This window comes from Stegostoma tigrinum, chromosome 18 (genome assembly GCF_030684315.1).
Source record: "Stegostoma tigrinum isolate sSteTig4 chromosome 18, sSteTig4.hap1, whole genome shotgun sequence".
In the NCBI taxonomy this organism is placed as follows: domain Eukaryota; kingdom Metazoa; phylum Chordata; class Chondrichthyes; order Orectolobiformes; family Stegostomatidae; genus Stegostoma; species Stegostoma tigrinum.
Window position 1 is genome coordinate 15,921,470 of NC_081371.1, and position 25,092 is coordinate 15,946,561.

The window sequence follows — 25,092 nt, forward strand, 5'->3', positions numbered from 1 at the left end:
CCACTGTGTAAAGAGCACATTCGGTAAAGTAGCCAAAGCCAGATTTAATCTGGAATGTTTTAGTTATTTACATGATCATGCCATTGAACGTTTTAATGGGAAATTCTGTAAATATTGGGTTACAGACAATTAGTTCAGGGAAAGGGAGATCAGGATTGACCTTATTGGTATCATGCAAGCAGTTGCAGAGGCCATTGACTGAAATAGAAAGAGGTCAAGTGCCACACACAGCTAAAGGAGTCTAGGGCAGAGTTGGAGGGGGTCTGGGGCGGATGGAGTTGGCTTGGTCTGCTTTGAATGTTCTGGAGGTAGCCAGGTGATGCTAAAGGTGTGCAAATGATTCTAAAGTATTTCATCTTTCAGAGAAAACTGGAACATAGAAACTATGGACAGCAACTGGCTGACCATGGTCAAAGAGCAGCTGACATTTTTCTGGAGGCAACTCAATGCACACCTGATAGCACAGATATATCTTACACTATTTGAAATTTTAGAAAGAGCCTGAGATATTGTGTACAAAGGTTACACTTTTTGCAGGCAGGCCTCCAGAAAGTCAATCAGTGGAGGCTGCTACACCTAAAGAGGGATGTGCATGCTTCATGGTTGTATGTTTAAACCTAAGCCTCAATAACTTAAGAGGGTAATAATGGACATAGTTTTAGAATGTAGAATAGGTTTGGTGTGGAAATAGAGGCCAAATGTACTCAGAGAAAAGTGTATTAAAAGCAGAGGCAAGGATGATCAAGCTAACAGAGATAGACATCTCGTGATGGGTAGCAGGCCCAGACTACCTCAGTCATAAATAGGGTATTAGCATTTTACAGTGAAAAATTAAGAATTAATTTACAACAGCAAATAATATAAAGACTATACATTTCAGATTTCTGGAACTTGGTCTTTCCATGTGCTGCTAAATGCTGCAATATAATCTAGAACATTGACAGAAACTCTCTATATGTAAAGAGCACATTGCAGGTTGGGTTGAAGAAGCAGAAACTCTCAGGACATTGAAACATACAATCTGCTCCATATCACTACAATAACTTGAAATTGATTTCATACTCCATTGTAGCATTCCAAAATCCTCACACAAATACACTCAATGTAGCTGAGCCTGAAATTGGTGTTTTTTTTTTCATTTTATCAAATTGTCACTCAGCATTGCTCATGGCATTTGCTCCTGTCCTAACAAAACAGGACAATTTTGACATTTTATTATTCCTCAAAAAACTAATCACATACCATATATTTCTTCACTACTAAACCATAGAAGCATAGTTCTCATGAAAACATTTACATTTCAAAATATTACTGAGAAAAAAAATCACATTTTGTCAAAGTTTTGCATTTTGCACATATCAGTACCATTTGACAATGGCACAGCCAGAGGACAGGCGGAGAAATCCCAAAGAAAACTGTATTTACTTATATATTTCTGTGTCTAAATTCTTTTTCTTTTTAAAATACACAACAGTTTTGGATCATAAATAGCCTAGGTTAATCACATGTTTGTATTTTTTGCAACTTTTTTTAGCAAAAGAAATGAATTCCAGAGGTGAGGTGACAGTGACAGCCCTTGATATCAAGGCTGCATTCAACTAAGAATGGCATCAAGGAGCCCTAGCAAAACTGGACTCTTTGAGTACCGGGGGCAAACTCTTGGGTGGTTGGAGTCGTACCTGACACATAGGAAAATGGTTGTGGTTCTTGGTGGTCAATCATCTCAGGTCCAGGATATCTTTGCAGGATTACCTCAGGGCAGTGTCCTAGGCCCAACCATATTCAGCTGCTTCATCGATAACATTCCCTCCATCATTAGGTCAGAAGTGGGATGGTCACCAATGACTGCATAAGGTTCAGCACCATTCGTGACTCCTCAGATACAGAAGCAGTCTGTGTTCACATGCAACAAGATCTGGACAATATCCAGGCTTGGGCTATCAAGTGGCAAGTGACATTTGTGCCACACAAATGCCAGGCTATGACCATCGTCAATAAGAGACAATCTAACCACCGGCTCTTGACATTCAATGGTATTACCATCAATGAATCCCCCAATATCAACATCCTGCGTGTTACCATTGATCAAAAACTCAACTGGATTCACCACATTAACAGAGTGGCTACAAGAGCAGGCCAGAAGCTAGGAATACTGCAGCCAGCAACTCACCTCGCAACTCCCCAAAGCCTGCCCACCATCTGCAAGGCACACGCCAGGAATGTGATGGAACACTCCCCACTTGCCTGGATGTGTGCAGCCCCAACAATATTCAAGAAGTTTGACACTACCCAGTAGAGAGCAGCCCGTTTGATTGGTGCTACATCCACAAGCATTCACTCCCTCCACCACCAACACTCAGTAGCAGCAGTGTGTACTATCTACAAGACACACTGCAGAAATTCACCAAAGATCCACAGACAGCACCTTCCAAACCCACGACCACTTCCACCTGGAAGGACGGGGCATCAGACATATGGGAACACCACACCTCCAAGTTCCCCTCCAAATTACTCACCATCCTGACTTGGAAATATATTGCCATTCCTTCACTCTTGCTGGGTTAAAATCCTGGAATTCTCTCCCTAATGGCATTGCGGATCAACCCACAGCAGGAGGGCTGCAGGAATTCAAGAAGGCAGCTCGCCACCACCTTCTCAACTAGGGATGGGCAAGAAATGCTGGCCAGCCAGTGACGTCCATGTCCCACAAATGAATAGAAAAAAAAGCTTTCAAATCCCTGCATCACATGGAAGGTCTAGTTAAATCTGACACAAGAGGGTTTTGCATTGAGAAGTCTGCTTTCAACCAGCTCTAGACAAAGGAAAACATCAAAATTCATGCTAAAATGAACACTAATACCTTAACAGTTACTTCACCACCTCACAATGGAAAATCAGATTGTGAAGCAACACTGTTAGTTTCACCGCCAGAAACAGAGGAAATAATAATTGGGATTGAAGAAATGGCAGAAGAATTGAGTACACATCTTTGGACTGTCTTCACAAAAGAAGATAACAACTTTGTGCATGAAATGTAAGAGAAGCAAGGGCCAAGTGAGAGGAAGGAATTGAAGAATTGAAGAAAACCAGTATTAATAAAAAAAAAGAGTGCTAGGGAGATAAATGGGGTTAAGGACACCAAATACCCAGGGTCTGATAATCTGCATCCCTGGGTACTAAGGGATGTGGGCCCGGAAACATTATATGCATTGGTAGTCACCTTCTAAAATTCTACAGACTGTGGAGCTTTCCCTACAGATTGTTGGGTGGCAAATGTAGCCATACAATTTACAAAAGGAGGGAGAGAGAAAAAGAATTCCAGACCATTTAGGCTATTATCAATACTGGAGAGAATGCTAGAGTCTATTATAAAAGACATGACAACAGAACACTTGGAAAGCATTAACATAATTAGACAAAGCCATCAGGGTTTTATGAAAGGGAAATCATGCAGAGCTAACCTTCTGGAGTTTTTTAAGGATGTAACTGGAAGAACAGAACAGGGACAATCAGTGCAAGTGGTGTATTTGAATTTGAAGAAGGCTTATCATAAGTCCTGCATAAGAGGCTATAGAGTGGACGACACAAATTTAGTTGGGATACTGAGTTGCGAATGGGATGTAACGAAGCTTCAGGGTGATTTGGATAGGTTCAGTGTGTGGGTAAACACATGGTACGTGCAGGATAATATGAATAAATGTGAAGTTATACACTTTGGTGTGAAAAATAGAAAGGCAGAGTATATTTAAATCGTGATGTAGTGGAAGGTCTGGCTGTACAAAGGAATCTTGGTGTTCTTGTACAAGACTCAATGAAAGTAAACAGGCAGGGGCAGCAAGTGATATATGGCATATGGTATGTTGGCCTTCATTGCAAGAAGATTTGAGTTCGGAAGTAAGAATCTGAACAGATCATATTCGACAACAATGTATTTCACGTGTGAGGTTGAATTAACCAAGTTATAGAACCTGCTACTAATCTCATCCCGATTTTAGTCAGCTGAGTTCCTACCTAAGAATCCACAGTTTGCCTCTCAGCTGCATCATTCCAATTTGGTTTTTTGTTGCTATCTCAGATTGTGACTTTCCATTTTCAATCTCTTTTCCAGGCCTCGAGAACATTGAGAGGATGCCAAGGTTGTACGTTAGCTGGCGTGGTAGCCCATCTCTGCAATAAGAACACCTTTGTATATCATAACGTGTGGGAGATACAGTTTTGACAATTTCAATCTGTTCACAAGGCAAAAGCTTTCTCTGTTTTCAGGGGTGGATCTCTAGAATACACATGTTTAGAATTATGTTTATAAATGCCAGCTGGCTACCCATTTGTTCATGCCTTTAACAAATAGCATGGGCAAAACAATACAAAAGGAAAATATACGTGACTTCAGACCCACAGCAACGTGTTTAATTTTTAGCTGCACCCTGGTCAATTAGGGATGGGAAATTGGTGCTGGCCTAGCCCACAAAGCCCACATCCCATGAACAAATATTAAAAAATGAATGTAACACTTTCCAGTTCCAATGAAATTTTATCAACCTGAAAGCTAAGCTCTTTCAATATATATAGATGCAGTATGGCCTGCTGTGGATTTCCAACAGTCAGAACATATTTGGGATGAACTCAAGATCTACTCTGTTCTCCTGCTCATCTGTGAAATGCTGCTTTTTTACTCTTTTCCAGGACATTGCTGCTTCTCTTGGCTGTGGAGCCTCCTTAAATTTATCATTGAGTTCTGAAAAATAAAACATGGCATGATTTTAACATTACTAGTTCCTCCCTGCTTGTTGCACTTTTCAAAGTTTTTGTATGTGAATTTTCACAATATTTTCTCTGACTTTAAAAGAAAACTCTGTTGTTAGCATTTGGAAAAAATACAAATCTTTAAAACGTATTATCATAAAGTTACAGCAGCAATGAATAGTTGAGACTACAGACGTGAGCTTACAATTTCTTATCTACATGCTACTGGTGTGGTTTCTCCTCTTTAGCCTATGAAGTGATGGGAACCAATTTCCAAATAGCTTTGGTTCACTGTGCACGATGTATCCAAATGGCAACTAACATGTAAAACAGTGAATAAGCCTCATTATTGTTGTGTTGTTTCCAACCTGGAAGTATACAACATTTTCTTGGCACTTACGGTGTGGTTGTACTTTTTTTTGGGTGAGACAAAATGTGAAAAGATTACTTTTGCTGCTAGACTTCTTTTTGATAAAATGAGAATCCCTGGAACTGGATTTTCTCAGAACGAACATGCTTGCATTTCTCCTGAATGCTGCCAGCACAAATAGCTATGCACCAGTGAGTTTGGCACATTAACACTGTGAATCTATCACAGAACTGGTTCAGCAATTGCCACACAGAAAGCTTCACAAAATAGCAGTTTGTAATTCTCTATTAGAGGTGAGATTTCAATGTTCCTTCAATGTTCCTTTCAATCTGGTTTATGAAATGTTGAATTCTGTTTAATCATAAAATTGAAAATGAAGATCTGATCACAAAATCCAACATGCAAGATTCCTGTCTCTCCAGACTAATATTGACAGAACTAAACTGATTGGATAAACAACACATATGGTAGATCTGTGCATTATGTTTCATGCAGCTAAAGTGCAGAGAGGAAATTTTAACAGGGAAATCACACCTTAACTTCTTACTGTTGAGGCTAAAGGTTTCAGTCTGTTTCATGTGGAGACTCCAATATACTTATATCCTGGGGAACCAAGCATATGAAGTTATGTTGTTGGAGGAGCTTTGACTGCAGGTTCTGAAGCGTGAACAACAGCTGGTCTCTCTACAGTACATCCAAAAGCTTGAGAACAATGTGAGTAGTATAATTTTGGGGCTGGCCATTCAGTGCTTAATATCTGTCCATGGGAAAATGTTAGACTACTATACAGGATGTGATAGCAGAGAATTTTGAAACGCATAATATCAATAAGCAGAGTCAGCATCGCCTCACCAAGGGGAAATCACACCTGACAAATTTGTTACAGTTCTTTGAGGTGGTAACAAGCAGGGCAACTGAAGACAAGCCTGTGGGTGTGATATATTTGGATTTCCAAAAGGCACTCGATAAGTTATCACGCATAAGGTTACATAATAAGATGAGCTCATGATATTATGGTAGTATGTTAACATGGACAGAGACTAGCTGAATAATATAAGACAGGATGAGAATAAAGGTGCCATCGTCATGATGATAATCTTATTCTGATGGAGTGCCACAGGGATCAGTGCAGAGGCTGCAATTATTTGCAAAATATATATTAATGGCTTGGGTGGTGGAAATGAACGTACTATCACCAAGTTTGTAAAACACAACAATAATGAGGTTTATTCACTGTTTTGCATGTTAGTTGCCATTTGGATACATCGTGCACAGTGAACCAAAGCTATTTGGAAATTGGTTCCCATCACTTCATAGGCTAAAGAGGAGAAACCACACCAGTAGCATGTAGATAAGAAATGAACGTACTATCACCAAGTTGGAAGGCAAACGATCTACAGAGGGATATAGACATGTTTAGTAAGCAGGCAAAAGACGGCAGATAGTATATAATGCGGGAAAATCTGAGAGTTTGCTTTTCAGCAGGAAGAGTAAAAGATAACAGAAAGCCGTAGCACAGCAGGATCTGAGGATATTTGTCCAGGAATGCTACTGCCCAATAGGCTAGTGTTTGTCCTTAATACTAGTTTCCAAGTCCAGTGGGTAATTGGAAAGGCAAATGGAATGTTGAGCTTTATGTCAAAGGGAATGTGATATAAAAATAGGGAGGTCATGCTAAAACTAAAGAAGGCACAGGTCAAGCCACTGATAGAATACTGTGAACAGTTTTCATTCATAATCTAAGGTGACATATACAGACATTGGAGAAATTGGCTCACTAAGCCGATAGTTTGGGCTCATACTCTTCAGAGTTTTAGGAGAATGAGATAAGACCTTTTTGAAATGTGTAAAGTTCTTAGGGAGATGGACAGGGCTGATGTGGAAAAGTTTTTTCCTCTTGTGGCAAGAATCTAGGAACAGAGGGCATAATCTCAGAGTTAGGAGTTGAATATTTAAGACAGAAATTAGAAAGATTTTCTCTCAGAAGGTGGTGAATCTGTGGAATTCTTTGCCACACAGAGCTGTTGAGGATGGTTTGTTCAATGTATTCAAGGCTGAGTTAGACAGATTTCTAATCATTAAGGGAATCAAGGTTATGGGGATAAAGCAGGATGTGGATTTGCAGGTTATCAGATCAGCCATGAGCTAATTGGATGGAAAGCAGACTCAATGGGCCAAATGGCCTGCTTCTGCTAGTAGATCTACGGTCTTAAGAAGCCAAACAGATGAAAGAGGTATTAGTGGGAGAGCATCTTGGTTGGATTAATCATAGCTCAATTAGTTTTACTGTAGTTCTGGAAAAGGACAATGACAGACTGAGAGAACACATTTTAAATTAGGGAAAGCTCAGTTTTGTGAAGTTGACAAGCGAAACTGAACTGGAAATGGCTACACCAGGGAAATGGGATCAGTGCAATTATGTATGTTCAAGGAAAAGATGGTGAAAAGTTCAGAACATATATGTTCCAGAAAGAAACTGGGTGGACTCCCAAATATAGATGTTAAACGGTGAAAAAGTAGAATTAGCCAAAAAAGGAAATCTTGCATCAAATACAGACGCTTAGTACTGCTGAAAATGTGGCTTGGTTTTGAAAGTACAGGGGTGAATTTAAGATATTGAAGAGTTGAAAAGCAAAGACAGGGCATGAAAACACATTGGAAACTAAAGCCAAAGAAATTCCAAAAATGTTTTATAAACAGAGAGAGAGCAGACAGAGAGTAGGAGAGAGTAGGTTCAACTGGAAACATTTAGATGATTTGGTGTAATGGTGAAAAACTTGGGCATAGTCTGAATGAATACTTAGTGTCTGTTTTTACACATGGGGGATTATGCAGACATTTTGGCGAAGGAGAAAAATGTGCAGTATTGCATGGTAAAAATACTGTGAGCAAAGAATATGAAGGAGCCTTTGAAATAGATAGGTTGCTAGGCCTGTGAAATGTATATCAGGCTGCTAAGAAAAGCAAGAGTGAAAATAGTAGAGGATTGGCCATCATTTTCGAATTCTCTCTGTATGTCTGGTGCTGGGGAATTTGTAAGGTTGCGTCATTGTCAAAAAAGGGGGGAATAGAAAAAGGAATTTTAGGTGATTCAACTTAACTTCAGCAACGGGTAAAAACATACTTTGTAGTGTCTCTTCAAACATCTTCTTGTCATTTTAATGGGCGCAAATTAATCAAAGACAGTCAGTATGAATTTGATAAGGGAAGATCTTGTCACAATGACACTTTTGAATCTTCTAAGATTGTAACAGGGAGAGTTGGTGAGGTAGCCCACTTGGTGCGATGTACATAACTTATAGCAACGATTTTGACAAGTTGCCATCTGGAAGAATGTTCAGAAAAGAAAACTCATGCATACCAGACGGCTGAATTATTTGATTGATAGAAATGTAAACATTGAAACATAGAAAATAGAATCAGGAATAGATGACTTGACATTGCAAACCTGTTCTACCATACACTGTGATCAAAACTGCTCATCCAAATCTGTACCCTGCTCCCATTTTCTCCCCATAGCCTTTGATCCTTTTAGCACTAAGCACTATATCTAACTCCTTGAAAACTTTCAATATTCTGACCTCAAGCAATTTTGTGGCAGAGAATTCCACAGGCTCACCTTTCTCTGGGTGAAGATGTTTCTCCTTACCTCAGTCTAAATGGTTTACCCTCTATCCTAAGAATGTGGCCCTTGCTTCTGGACTCCTCAGTCACTGGGACCATTCTTCATGTATTTACCCTGTGTAGCCCTGTTAGTATTTTATATTTTTCCCTGAGATGCCCCCTCACTCTTCTAACCTCCAGTGAATTTACTCCTTAATCCAGTCTCTCAGCCCTGCCATCCTCAGTAAGGTAAAATTGAAGTTGCCATGATCTGACAGGATTGGCCTCTTATTAGAGAGAGATAACTGGTGGTGAATTTAATCTGAGATTTACCAGATGAGGTTGAGAAGGTGGAACATTCATGGTAAATTCAGCTGGTACAGAAATTGAATCCACGCTGTTGGTATCACAGACTAGGTATCCAGCCAATGAGGCTAACTGATCACTTGCCATCCCAGGAATCAGTCTGCTAAATCTTTACTATTCTATGTCCATTGCTAGAACATCCTTCCTCAGATAAGGAAACCAGTGTAGTTTCACCCAGACCCTCTTCAATTGCAGCAAGGTATCCCTGCTTATGTGTTCAAATCCACTCATTATGAAAGCCAACGTTCCATTTGCTTTCCTCACTGCCTACTGCACCTGCATGCTTACTCTCAGTGAAAGGTGTACAATGACACCTCAGTCTCATTGCACCTCCCCTCACAGTCTATTGCTATTCAGATGACAATGTGCCTTCCTGTTTTTGCTACAGAAGTGGATAACATTACATTTATTCAAATCATTTTTCATTTGCAATGCATTTACCCACCCACTAATTTGTCCAAATCGCACTGAGATATCTCATCATCCTTCTCCCGGTTCATCCTCCCACCCAGCTTTGCATCTTCTGCGAACTTGGAGATAGCACAATTTGTTTCCTCATCCAAATCATTAATATATATTGCAAAAACCTGGGGTCCAAGCACAATTACTGTGAGAAAAAAACACTTATTCGTGCTGTGTATTTCCTGTCAGCCAACCGGTTCTCTATCCATTGTCAGTTTACTACTCCAATCCCATGCGCTTTAATTTTTTATGCTAGTCTCTTACATGGGACCTTATCAAAAGCCCTCTGAGGGTCCAAGTAAACTACATCTACTAGCTGCCCCATGGCAACTCTACCAGTTACACCCATGAAAAATTTCAGTAGATTTATCAAGCATGGCTCTGTCCTATCATCAATGTTTCCAAGTGCTCTGTTATTAAGTCTTTCATAAAGGACCCACCATTTACCCACTTGTAAAGCCAAGCTAACCATGTATAATTCCATGTTTTCTCTGTAACTCCTTTTTAAATAGTAGGGTTACATTAACTACCCTCTAGACTACAGGATCTGTTTCAAAGCATGTAAAATTTTGAAAGATGACCACCAATGCACTCACTATTTCCTCAAGTACGCTGGGATGTAAATTATCAGCCTTTAATCCCATCAATTTCCATTTCCCCACTAATATTGATTTACCTCAGTTTCTGCATCTCACTAGACTGTGTTTATCAACATTATTGGAATGTTATTTGTATCCTCCATTGTGAAGGCAGAATCAAAATATATATTTAATTGATCTGCCATCTTTTTGTTCCCCATTATAACTTCTCTTTTTTTAAAAAAATGGTCATTTGTTCAACATCCTTAAAAAAAGACTCAATATATTCAATTTTAGAGGCTTTTAGAGGTTTTCGTTGACACAAGCACACAATAGGATTTCATTATACATGCTTCACTTAGATCCAACCATCTCAATGGATTCAGCTCTGTAGGGTATTGTTTACACAGCCATAATTGGCGTCTTTTGAGTTTTGAATAACTTTTTGTTTCCTTAAAATGTTTTCAAACACTTGCTTGTTTATTTTTATCAGATTAAGAAGTATTTACAGGACCTTCCCTAAGGATGTCGTGATATCATTAATTGACAGTTTTATGAGTTTTGAAAATTGGACTTCTTTTCAACAGGAATTTGAAAGTTTTTATGCTTATTTTGACAGCTGTGTGGGAGTTCTACGTATTATAGGGCTGATTGATTTTGTACCAAGTGAATATTGGAAGATTGCTTCATAGAACAGCAGATGTAAGGATATTGAAGCAATGTGAAAAATAAACCACAGGGGTCTGTACACACTTTAACAGTGAATTCTCCATGCTCTAGAATAAAGAAGAGCACATTCTCCACTTTTCGAAAGTGCTCTAATATGTCTGAACTCCATCACAAATTTAATGACCCATGTGGTGGGAAAAGCACATACTTCCTTTGTGCAATGGCCTTTCAAGAACAAATTAGATTAGAGGGTATTTTTTTAAAAGAAGGATTAAATGGTTTCTAAATTAACCATATAATTAGGTTCCAAGAAATGCCCCTGTGATCTTGTACTACCTTGGGGATGTACACCTATTAAGGACAGGGTAAATTGAAAGCACTCTGGTTGTTTGTTAGCTTGTGATTTTCCACTTGTCATTCAAGAAAACTGAGACTTCGTGCAAAAAGAAAAACAAGAAAAGTTGTCTTTGATCAGAACGCTTTTCTATTTGACAATAGTATCTACCAGATATCTTCCCGTTGTATTCAAAGGAATTCCTTTCATTTAAGTGTTATCAATATACAAAGAAACCATAATACAATGCTGTTCAATTTACTGGCTCACTTGTTTATTATGAACAAAGATCTATCATCAATTGTTGCATGAAAATGTACAGAATTTTTTCATTCATACGTCATTATAGTTGTGACCGTGTTTGGATGCGGTACAGTGCTTTCTCTGAATTGTATCACAATCAAAAAGTGGCTACAACTGTTAACTTCATCGACTCTTCATTCCATAAAACAAAGTCCATTATGTTGGAATTCCTTGTGATTTTCTTCCTGTCTCCTGTTCAACACCACAGAAGCCTTGAGATTTTACACTTTTTGAAGATTCAATGAATAGTCTTGGAAGTTTGAATGGTTTAGTGACCTTTGTGACTGACTCTTTAAATAATACAGTATGTATTTCTGCTTTTGGCTGCAGTTGCAGTCATTTGTCTTTCAGGAATATTTCTGTAAGGTGCCCAAAGAACATTTTAAAGCCAAATTAGATATGTTTTACACAAAATATTTAATATTATAACTTAATATTTGTGAGCGCCTTTCAAAAGGTTCCTGACTCCAGTGTAGGTATCCTAAATAGTATTAAGACTCTCTTGAAGAGATAATAACAACTTATCGTACCTAATTCCATCAAATTTGCAAAGGTATGGAATCATACCCTTCCAATAGAGGAGGCAACAGCAGGGTCACTGACTGTGATCTTACTCATATCATTATGGCAGGGCCATAACAATCCCACAAGGACGGAATGGATGCCAGAAACTTTGGAGATGTGTCCCACCCAGCATTTTAAAAACTCTCCACCTCCATTCAGATACAGATGGAGATATGAGAGTCCAGGATGTTGTCCTGAAAGTTTTATTAAAAGACTTGTTACATCAAGAGAGATAGAAGGAAGACAATACAACATTTACTTAAGTTTCCCAAATGCTACTAACATTGGCATCATTAACCAGTAGGTATCATGGATTGAGTGATTCTTTCTCTCCATTCAACTGAAATCCTTATCATTGGATTATGACCGTATGTATTCCTCTTGCTGGATGAGAAACTAGTGCCAAAAGCCTAGGTTTAAATTTACTCAGATTGATAGAATGGAAGCTATTCCATCTGATAGCCATAATGCTTTTACATAAAAGGTAGGTCTGTACATCTTAATCCTAGCCCTCATGAATTCAAATGGGCACTGCTCCCAAAAGGAAACCTCAGTTGATTGGTCTAGAAAAACAGTTGTAGAACTATTAACCTACAGTTGCACCACAAGCTCCATAAATGCACCTTATTTTAAAATAAGTACCAATAGAAAGATTATAAGATCACTGGCTGAAAGCTGTACAAAATGAAAATTGCTCCTTCATCCATGATCAATGGTGAATATCAGCACATTGGAGTTGGGAACTGCGAAAGCAATCAGCAGATAATGTACTGGGAATCAAGACAAGTTTTATGTTTAAAACGCGAACTAAAAGATATATTGTTGGGGCAAATTGTTGGGGATTTATTCTACAGATGGCCCATGAGCATTACAATAAGGAGAGCAAAATCAATATCCCAACTGATCTTATTACAAAGTATGTATAAAATATTACATTCAGAAATTAAACAAGCTGAAACAATGCAAACAAATGTGCCGCCTTCAGACAAAGATAGCTCAAATTTGAGGCTCAGAAAAAGAGCAAAATGAAACCAATTTCTCCCTGGAGCACTTTTAAAACTTGAAAAGAATTAACTAGCACAGGAGTATAATATTGTCAGAATGAAATACCATAATGTGATGAAATATATGAAACCAAGTTAGTTTGTGTGGTTCATTTTGATCTACAGGGTTTTTTTTAATTTAAACTGTGGATTTTATTGCATTTTTAATGAATGGAAGATAATAACATACAAGTCAAAATGTCAGAATGAAGACAAAGCTAAAAGTGTAATTACATTTTTTTTATTATGGACATGGCTTATTTAAATAGTGCTATCAGTAAAGAATGGATTTTGCTGCAAATTCCACCAAGATGCCTCTAGTGTTATTTTGAAAAAATGAGAACAAGACTGCACAGATGAGATAAGCATTATCAGAATATTTTAGAAAAAAGGCTGTTTTAAGAATCCTGTTTTTGCACACATTTCTAACCACTGGGGAGGTGTGCATTGGAAATCCAGTGTCCTACGAACAGGAATAGACCATTAAACTCCTTGAAGCTGCTCTACTGTGCAGTTAAACATGGTTAATCTGCCTTACCTCCATATTCCTTAGTTCCCTCCCCTAAAATAAATCTATTAATCTCAATTTTGGAATTTTAAAATTGATATAGCTTCAATTTTTGTTTAGAAACATGGCAATTAGGAACAGGAGTGAGCTATTTGGCCCTTTGAGACTGCTGGACCATTAAGATCATGACTGATCACCATGCTTTTTCCCCTCATATACTTTGATTCCTTTAGCCCCAAGCACGATGTCCAACTTCCTCTTGGAATCATACAATGTTTTCACCTTAATTGCTTTCCATAGTAGTAAATTCCACAGGCTCACCACTCTCTGGCTGAAGAAATTTATCCTCATCTCAGTCCTTAATGGTTTACCACATACCCTTAGACTGACCCATGGTTCTGAACTCCATCTTTCATTCTTCTAAACTCCAGTGAATATAGTCTTAAATCAATTCAATCTCTTCTCATACATCAGATCCAGCTTCCCACAAGTCAATTTGGTAAACCTTCGCTGCCCTCCCTCAATACAGAGATCTTCCTTCCTCAGATAAGGAGGCCAAAACTGTATACAATATCCCAGATATGGCCTCACTAAGACCTAATAGAATTGCAGTGAGGCATCCCTGCTCCTTTACGCAAATTCGCCTTCTATAAAGGCCAATATGGCCATTTGCCTTCTTTACTGCCTGCTACATTTGCATACTTACCTTCAGTGACTGGAATATAAGAATACCCAGGTCTGCATGCATATCAATATCTCTAAATTTATAACTTCGGATAACAATCTGCCTTCTTTATCTTGCTTCCACACAGAGAACCTCTTTCTCATTTATCCACATTATATTGCATCTGCTCTGCATTTGCTCACTCATTCAGCTTGTCCAAGATCACACTGAGACATCTCAGCATTCTCCTCACAGCTCCCCCTTCCACCCAGCTTTGTGATACATGCAAATTTGGAGATATTACATTTGGTTTCCTCATCTGAATCATTCATATATATCATAAATAGCCATGGTCCCAGTATTGGTCCCTGCAGTACCCTATTAGTCACTGTCTGCCATGTAAAGAGTATTCCTACTCTTTGTTTCTGGCCTGTTTTGAGTCCAATGACCCTTCTTCTGAACCCTTCTCCACTTCTCTATTCTTATGATTACGCTCCCCACAAACCCATACACTTATATTTTACACACTAATTTCTTATGAGTGACTTTTGACAAAAGTCTTATAAAAGTCTAAATAAACTTCATCCACTGGTCTCCACATCCTCATGAACTCGACTCATTACATCCTCAAGAATTCCAGTTAGCAAAGAAACTTTCAGATGTCCATTTTCTATGGTATCTGGGAGCGTTTCCTAGCATCACCTTGAATGGCACTGGTAAATTTACATCTCCTTATCCTGGACTTACTCCCAGAGGAAACAATTGCACTCCATCAAACTCTTTCATCGTTTTTGAGCACCTCTATTAAATGACCCACTAATATCTATACTTTAGCATATGCAAGGCTCAACTATGCAACAACGGTGCATCGCACTTAACCCTTTGTTTTCTGCACAATTTTTATACCACATATCGGATGAGCTGATAAACTAACAGGTTACTCCAACTTGTCAGGAGGGTGTGGTGTAACCTCTGTGTCAATATAATAAACCTGTGATCTAACACAAGGAAACAAAAGCTCATTGCCCTTTGAGTCTTCAAGTTAAGTTTTAGAGACTTGAATTCATCTAATCTTCCTTTTGGAACAAGAATCAAATAGAGTTTCAAATCAGCTCAACTCACGTAGAAGTGCTGTCAACTCAGCTGATTTAAAATAAAACAGTCCCTACAGTTACTGCAAGGTCTTTAAAAAAAACAAGATGAAAGCACTTGGAATTAAATGTTTCTTTCACCCATAGTCAATGAGAAAAAGCCCAGGCCTGAATTACTCTGTTCCCAATTCCCAATGCAAACAGCAGGGTGCTAATACCATTCACACACTACAGTTAATCTCAATGTGAATCGCTACAAGTATGTTTTGAGCAGAATTTCCACCCCTTATGATAAAATGCATCTGTACAAGAATCATAGCTGTAATTATCTGCTGCCATAGCACAAATTTCTTTGGTTTGTTGCCTGTAATTTATTTGAGAAATACCAGTTCTCAGTGAACCTCACTGCAATTGGATCAGACCAGGGTTATTTTCTGAATTAGAAAATTCTAATTAACATTCAACAGCAGCAGCCAGTAAGTTTGCACACTTGGATAGAATTGAAGGTCCAATTTATCTAATTGTTTGTACTGAGCTCTGTGTGTTAATAGTCAGTGGGAATCAGCTGCTGAGGAAATAGCCCTTGCTGATATTATCTTGAACCAGCCAGGAGTATGGAGTGTTTTAAGAAAAGAATATAAAATGTTTCTACTGTTGAAAAGGTGCTTTCTTAGTGCACAATATCTTGATCATACCTTTGCGATGATTCAAACGCAATCCAGAAAGATGCTTTAGTAGATTCAAAATCATGGACAAGAGCGCTGCCCTTTTCCATTTATATCATACAAATGTTTCCAACTGATTGAAATATCTGTGAATTTTTTCAAGATAATCCCGTCTCCTCATCTCTGTCAATTTGTGAAACGCCACCAGTTTGGGTCACCATTAGGCAGGATTCTTTAAACTGTGGTTCATTGCGGTGAAAGTCTAACATTAAAACCAATCAGTTGCATATTTGTTAATTATTTGTTGATGTGATGCTTGGATTTTGTGACCCTGAAGATTTTGATACATTTATTCTTAGTGTTTTTCCATGAATGATGAAGCCTGTATTACAACACCAAGATACTTCAGCATTACTCACATATAAAATTGATAAAGATGTGGCTTTACATTTTGCATGTAGTTTCCAGATTGCATGGTTATAGTAAAATGTTTAAGCATTTATGTAATGAGATATGCAATGTTGCCCATTAAGTTGATTTCTGGGCCTTGAGTCTTCAGTATGGATGCACAATCTTCTTAAGATTGCCTCTTATCCAAAACCAATTCATACATTGTGCTCTGTTAAAGTGTAGTTATACGATGCTACCTGATTGTGCTGAGTAAAGGGTCACTATTTACTATATGTTTAGAACAGCACTCCCACAGCTAGGTCAAGGAATACATGTTTACCTGCATAAGCTTGAGCAGACCTCTACACCCAACTTGATGTATGCAAGGCTGATGTCATGGAGAGATGTATAAAACTTGATGGGGGTTATTGCCACCTGCAGGCATTTATAATCTGAAGTTGAAGCGCTTCAGTTTCCAGGAAGCAGCAGAATACTGTACTGCCATTAAGAGTGGAAAAATAATAAGGATTGGGTTGTTTGGAGCAGCTAATGTTTGTTCCTGATTTGAAGCAACCTCTGAAATCATCATTGAAGTATTACAGGTAGAAATGTTCAATCATCTCAACATAACAATGCTTCTAAAGTTATATATTGACTATGAAGCACTTTAGGGCATCATGATGATGTGAAAATTGCCACCCAGATCCATACTCCACGTCGTGTCAAATAGAAGTTTAAACAAAGAATTTTTTTTTAAGAAAAGTTAAAATGGACCAAGTCCATTGGACAACTCAATGGACAAGATCTTTCAGCTTTGAATAGTTGGAGACCGAATTTATAACCCAAGATATCTGTTGGTACCCATTGATAGTCTTGCTGCGCTGATTCCATGAGAATTACTCAAGAAGCTTTAATTTCCAATGTGCAAATCTTCTGTACTCTGAACCCTTCAAAAAACTCGTCACTTCTGAGTTAGTGTTGAAGAGGACACTTTGGACATTTCTGACTTGCTTATCTGGATATTTACCCAAGCAATGTTACAAGGAAGACTTCTAGCCCTGGGTAACTACACAACAATACATGCAACATTTCTGAATAGGTCAGGATCAGAAGGCCCAGAAAGAAACATGGAGTTCTTTTCTGGTGGAGAAAATAAGAGCAGAGTATCTATTTGAAGATGTTTGTAGCTCCTTGTAAAATTTAGACCTGTCTCACCTAAATTAGCTTGAGGCTCAGTTTCAGTCCCATTTCTATATTGTAACTTTAAAACAAAAAGATGGTACTTCCATGCAGTTGGGTTTGAGACCATGTCAGTGATTTGGCTACAAAGATTGATCTACTGACGAGGTACTGGTAATTGCCAAAGGCTAAAGAGATGTCCACTTTTGTCATATGAAATGATAAGTATGCTATTTGGGTTTTAAAAAAGCATAAGAATCAAGCCATAGCTAAGATTCGTAACCATGGAATTAATTCAGATGATATTGTAATAAATAGTAACACATGGGATGCGCATGTGAGATAAGTAGAAGGCCTGCTGAGAATTTTATTTCATACAGTTTTCTGAGTTAACGTGAAAATACTTAACGATCAAACCACAAGTGTTCAAATCTCACAAATAATGACATGTGATACATATGTTTGTTCCTGATTATCCAACAGTTCTACTAAAAATTTACAGGAGTTACATTCCCAGTGCTAATCTTACCACTGTTTTGAGTACTCTGTTCTGCTGATGAACAACTGAGCTTGGATGTTGAATCAATTTTAAGTGAGCGAGCTTTCAGGAGAGCTCAGCTTCTTGCAAACAATAAGAAAATTTAAGTAATAAAAAGCCCATGGGGTGTCTTACAAGAGCTTTCACACTCATTGCAGGTGTGCTTCAGAGAGCCAATTAAGTGCAGTCACAGTGTCAGCAGGGAGATCCCCTGCCAGGATTGCTTAGGGAATATTTGACCCATTACTATCTTACTTCGACAAGGCTCATCTAGGATTTCCCAGTGCGCCTTTTGACCAGTGATATCTCCCTGCCATGAAATCACAGAATCGTACAACATCGAAGGAGGTCATTGGGTCCATCTTGCCTGTGTCTAATCTTAGAAAGAGTTATCTAATTAGTACCAGTCCCTGACAAGCATTCCTATTTCAAACAAATGTCCAATTTCCTTTTGAATGTTCCCATTGAATCTCCTTCCACTGCTCTTGTCAGAAAGTGCATTCCAGGCCATGCAAGGTGATGCATTCACTGGTTTGCTGTATATCTTATGTCTGACCGTGTGCTACTAATGTCAAGACAAAGATGGCCCCTGGCTGCCGAGGTATGTGTAGCTGGCAGCAATGACATTACAGCACTGGAACATAGCCTTCTGGCTGTCTTCCCGGCTATTCTTCCTGCCTGAGTATCCTTACCTCACTGTTGGCATAGCCACTAGCTGCCATCTCCCCCTCTTGCCGGCTGCTGGCATATTAAAGCCCTCTCCCCAGGCAATCCTGCTTGTATCCCTCAGAGGCAACCCACACTACCATGAGCCACCACCATGGAAAACCAAAAAGGAACTGCGGCCTGTTTCAAATGCTAAAGTATACTGTACAGTTAAAACATAAAACATGATTTTAACAAAAAACTGAAGTTACCTTCCGACTAAGCAAAAACAAAGCAGATCAGATATTACATGGTAAACTATGCATCACTTCCCCCGCTATGCATGAGCAGAAAAGGTTGAGACAGTAATGATGTACTGAATCATTAGGTAATTGTTTCTTTTCATATAGTTATTGGCACAAGCAGTGAAAACAGAATCTCACTCACAATTGCGATCGGAGATAATGGGAACTGCAGATGCTGGAGAATTCGAGATAAAAAAGTGTGGAGCTGGATGAACACAGCAGGCCAAGCAGCATCAGAGGAGCAGGAAGACTGATGTTTCGGGCCTTGACCCTTCATCAGAAAAGGGGGATGGGGAGAGGATTCTGAAATAAATAGGGAGAGAGGGAGAGGCGGACCGAAGATGGATCAGTGGGAAAGAGATCCCCTGAGGTTGGTCTGGAGGGAGGGGGGTAACTTTTTCAGGTTAGGGATCTTGTAAAAGGCTTTGCAGTGAGGTTAATATTGTGATCAGAGATAATGGGAACTGCAGATGCTGGAGAATCCGAGATAGCAAAGTGTGGAGCTGGATGAACGCAGCTAGCCAAGCAGCATCTTAGGAGCACAAAAGCTGACATTTCGGACCAATTGATTTTTTATTTTACCTACGCCAAACATTAATATCTTGGGTATGTTAACATGATTGGACATGTTACTACATAGGTTAGTTACTTGCTAAATAATCCCATTAAATCTCTTGGGGTTTTCATGAATTCAATAACAGTATTTGAGAAGTGATCATTTATCGCTTCCAAATATAATTTTGATCATAAACAATTTGAAGCCTTGCTAGTCATCAATTCTTAATCCTTGCAAGCACCATCGGGGTTTAAAAAAACAGTGAGATAAAGAATTCAAAGATTATAACATGGAATAAATAAAGGGTCATTGACAATGTGTGAAGTGTGCCATGTGTGAGTTGTCAATCTGTTTTATGTCACGTGTATATAAAATACACAGAGAAGAGCAACAAGATGAATTCTCATGCAAGGAAGATGAACAAAAGAATGAAAGCAAAATTCTGCTGATGCTGGAAATCTGAATCAAACACAAAATGCTGAAAAAGCCTCAACGGGTCTAACAGCATCTATGAGCAGAGAAGAGTCATAGTGGACTTGAAAATTCAACTCTTGAACTCTCCACAGATGCTCCCAGATGCTTCTAAGAATGTCTAAGAAAACTTAATATAGACATTAAATAGACAAATGGGCTAAAGGGGTATATTTATTCAGTGGCAAATAAAAACAAGTAATTGCCTTCAAGAAGGTAATTTCTGAATATATTTGTTTAAGATTAAGGCAAAATAATTAGACAAAATGTTGTTAGCATAGAATAGTGAACAATAAATATTTATCAGATTCACCAAGAACTTATTCATCCAATAATGATGTATGCCAGAATCTTTCAGGAAGACACTAGACAAGCAAGACAGGAACTCCAGCTTCCACTGAACAAGGATGATTAGAGTTGGAAAATATTCAGGAGTGCGCAGTGTAGCATCAACAATGTATTTGTCACTTCTTATTTCCCTCTTCCCAACTGAATGTAAAATTGACCAGTGTATTGAAATGTAATGCAAATTAGGGAAATGTGTTGTCTACATTTTGTGATATTAGGTCTTTTGTATTGTTACCAATTCAGTAGTATGACATCTGATAGGAGACATAACAGGTATATCACACAGAGTACTTTGCATTGATGTGCCATAATTAGAGTGATGAAAATGAACTATTGATATTCAAATTCTATCATCTGAGTTTATTATCTGAGAATTTTATGGACTGAAGTGGTTTTAACAAGGAGAAAAGAAATGTAGAATAAAAATAACCACAATAATCAGCTGTCCACAAATGTTAGCCCAACTTTATGAAATCAATGTGAAGTAACAAAAGAATCATCTAAACTGAAATTAACATACCCAAGATATTAATGTTTGGCGTAGGTAAAATAAAAAATCAATTGGTCCGAAATGTCAGCTTTTGTGCTCCTAAGATGCTGCTTGGCTAGCTGCGTTCATCCAGCTCCACACTTTGCTATCAAAGCTGTTCAGTCATGTACAAAGAAATCCTTACTCCTATTTTGATTCATACCAGTATGATATGCTTCATACATTTGAGATGAAAACGAACGCCTGTAATTATCGAGTTTGGAAACAATGAACTCAGACATTGAAAGATGTAGCCCAGCTTGTCTTTAGGGAACTGCTTTGGGTGAGGCCAGAAGAAATGGGTTTGTAATTCAACTTTTCAAGATGGAAAAGTATCCAGTGACAAAATTGATTAAAGGACATTGACAGCTCATTGGTCAACTGAAATATTCACTTCTGCTAAAGATATAAGACGAATTAAACAAGCATGGTCTCAAGTTAAAACATTTATGACTTCAGAACATTCTAAGAGCTGAATTTTACCAAAGTTGGCTGAATGTTAGTTTTGTGAGAGTTTCATGGAGGATTTCTCTCTGCAAACTCTAGCAAGCTTTATTGCACAAGATTCCCAAATACACCTCATTACTAATGCGCCGCACCTGCACATTGCCCCACTTGTCATATTGTCCCACCCACCATAGGTGGAAGCATTGGCCACACAGAAGGCCTCCCTGGAGTCCTGGCACCAGCTCCATCTTTCAAGCCCACTGGTGCACTTGGTCAAAAACTGCCAATCCTGAATGGTTTGTTTCAATTGTCCTGGGCATAGTGGACAGTGAATAATTGGCACCCACTTTCCAGGAGGTCCTGATGGCGCTGCATGTGGTCACTGACCAGGGAGCATGATTTGAGTTGTTGGCAACTGATGGAGGACTGGAGAACCAAGGGGCAAGCCCTCACCAGCAGCCCTCTGTGAAATAGAATTCCACAAATTCAGAGCTCTCTGCAAGAAGAAATTCGTCCTCATATCTGTCTTAATCATGAGCCATCTTATTCTGAGGTTATGACCTCTGATTCAAGACATACCTCCAAGGGGAACCAACCTTTCCATATTTACTCTGTCAAGGTCCTGAAGAATCTTAAATGTTTCAATAAGGTTGTTTCTCATTCTTCTATGTTCTGATGGGCACAGGTCCAATATATCCAAGCTCTATTCACAAGCCACTCCCTCCATACCTGGTACCAATGTAGAAAACCTTCTCTGGACAGCCTCCAATGGGTAATATATTTTTCCTTCAATAAGGGGACCAAAACTGTTCACAGTATTCCATTGATAGTCTGAATAGGGCCTTGTGTAATTTTAACAATACCTTCCTACTTTCATACTCTATTCCCTTTAAACTAAAGGCCAACGTCACATTGCTACCCCTGTTGCTCACTCAACTTGAAGCTAGTTTTTGTGAATCATTGTCAACGACTATCAAATCCCTATATTCATTAGGTTTCTGCAGTCTTTCTCGATTTAAATAATATTCATCTCCTCTATTCTTCATGACAAAATGCATAACCTCACATTCACCCCCATTATATTCCATCTGCCAAATTTTTTCCCTTTCACTTAACTTCTCTCTGTCAAACAGCAGACTCTGTGTCATCCTCACCACTTGCCTTCCCATCCTTTTTTGTGCTATCTGCAAACTTGGCTATAATACATTCACTTTTGCTCATCTAAGTCACTAATGTATAATGTTGATAATTGTGACCCTATCATTGATCCCTGGGCACTCCACTAATTACAGGTGGCTATCCTGAAAATGCTGCCCGTATTCCAACTGTCTGTCTACTATTAGTTAGCCAACCCTGCTACTAATGCTAATATTTACCTCCAACACCAGGGGCTCTTATCATGTTAAGTAGCCTAATGCATGACACTTTTTTCAACCACCTTTTGAAAGTCCAACCATATTCCATCCACTGCATGCCATTTACCCACTTTGTTAACTCATGCAGAGTGCTATCTTCCCAACATCAGATCTCATGTGTGAAAATGGATCATCTCATAAACTAATGTTCAGGGATTCTAGGAAAGTATATGATTTCCATCCATGTAGTATTATTTATCTGCCATAGATACTGCACTGACATTAGCATGCTGACCACAGATAAATTAACCATCCAGTATCATCTAGTGCAGCAATATGTTTCCAATCAGAAAATTGCAAGTACAATTCACCTTGAATAGGGTTGAATATTCATTTTGTTTTTGTCTATTGTTGTATTTTTGAAAGTAGTGTCTGACAGAGAAGATATTAAACCAAAGGCCTGAGTACCCAGTCTGCTGAACATAAAACATTCTCGAAAGGACCTCTTACAAGATAATTGCCCATGAGTGAAGCAATTCAGTCCAGCTTGGGTTGGTTATCCAAAAAGACCTTGGAATGCCCTCATTTCAACATCTGATTATGTCTTAAATGGGTTGTGGTCTCCTGCACTGTACCTCAGATATGAATTACTTTCTTTGTGAAAAAATTATTTCTGAATATTAGTACTCAACATATTGTTTACGAATTTCACAAGTGTCTTCATATACATTCATTTAACATTATGTTCCAGATTTATATTTTCATATCTTTATCTTAATATGCTGTTTCCTTTCCAGAATGAAAAGCCCAAATTAATTCAGCATCTCCTATATCATAGACCTTTGGTCTTTAGGGATCAGTTTCATGATTCAGTTCTGCATCAGCTTCAGCACTTGAGTGTTGCATCCCTGAAACTAGAATGACCAGAATGAAACATAGTGGTCAAAATGCAGTCTAACCAGTGTAGAATATAGTTCAATCGGCACTTCTGACTGTAGTCCACTATCTTAAGTAATTGTTCAACATTTTATTGCCTTTGTTGAATGCTGCCAAGCCTCAGTGATGCGCATTGAGTTTTAAGACCTTGACATCTCCTCCAACTCTTCCTTTAGCATTTCAGTCACATTCATAGATACATGCATCATTTATCTTACCTTCCTTCGTGTATACTTGTCAGTATTAAATTTCATCAGCCTTGTAGTCTGCTCATTCATATATTCATCCAACATCTCCCTATGTATTTGTTTACAAGCTGTGATCTTTAATTTTGCCACCCCATCTAGGTCGGTGTCAGACACATTTGAACAAGTATTTTCAAAAAATATTTCACCACTTAAGTTAATTTATGTTCATTTGAAATAGTCATTTTATTTTAAACCAACATTGTTCTTAGGAAGAGACAACTTGGGAGCAGCTTTAAGCTATTTGGCTCTGCTCCACCATTCATGATTTATCTGGTTGTGCTGTCAATTCCAATTTCCAGTCTGTGTTAACATTTACTACCTCCAAAGTCTTGGAATTCCTTTAAAAAGTTTTTCTCAATAAGGAGTTTCTGATCCATTCTAAAGGGTTGACCTGAATCCCCTCACCTTCCTAATATTTTTACTCATTCACGGAATGTTGTCATCACTGGCTGGACGAGTCCTTATTGCCCTTCCTTAGTTGTCCTTGCGATGGTGCTGATGGATTGTGTTCTTGAACCCTGTCATCCATGTGCTCTAGGTAGTGCCACAATGCTGGTAGTGAGGAAGTTTCAGGATGTTGACTGAGCGATGGTGAAGAAATGGCAATATCTTTACAAGCCAGGATGGTGAGCGACTTCGGGGGGAGCTCAAAGGTAGTGCTATTCCCATGTAACTACTGCCCTTCTCCTTCCAGATGGTAAAGCTCATAGGTTTGGAAGGTGCTGTCAAATGTGCTTAAGGAAATTTCAGCAGCCTATCTTGCAGATGGTACTCATCATGTGTGTGAGTGATGCAGGGAGTGAATGTTTGAAAATGTGATGCATATCAAATGAGCTCCTTTGTCCTGGATTACGTCAAACTTCTTGTGTGTTGTTGGAGCTGCACTCACCTAGGCAAGTGGACAGTATTCCATCACACTCCTGACTTGCGTATTGTAGATTGTGGAAAGGCTTTGAAGAGTCAGGAGCTGAGTTACTCACTGCAGGATTCCCAGCCTCTGACCTTCTCTTGTAGCCACTATATTTATATGGCAAGTCCAGTTCTGTTTTTGGACAATGGCGATCCTGATCAACTTGTGGATAGTGCAGGATTCAGCAATGCCATTGGATGTCAAGAGGCGACAGTCAGAATCTCTTGTTCGATTTGGTCATTGCCCGGAACTTGAGTGACATGAATTACACT

At 38.7% G+C, this 25,092-nt stretch overlaps 1 long non-coding RNA gene across 1 annotated transcript in view; it reads left to right on the forward strand.

The window, feature by feature from the left end:
* Positions 1–5,351: 5,351 nt before the first annotated feature.
* The window catches only part of LOC125461076 (uncharacterized), a 121,988-nt gene continuing 102,247 nt past the window's right edge, over positions 5,352–25,092 (forward strand). Inside the window, exon 1 of the long non-coding RNA XR_007249383.2 lies at positions 5,352–5,406. This is a non-coding gene — a long non-coding RNA (uncharacterized LOC125461076). The remainder of the gene's footprint in view (positions 5,407–25,092) is intronic.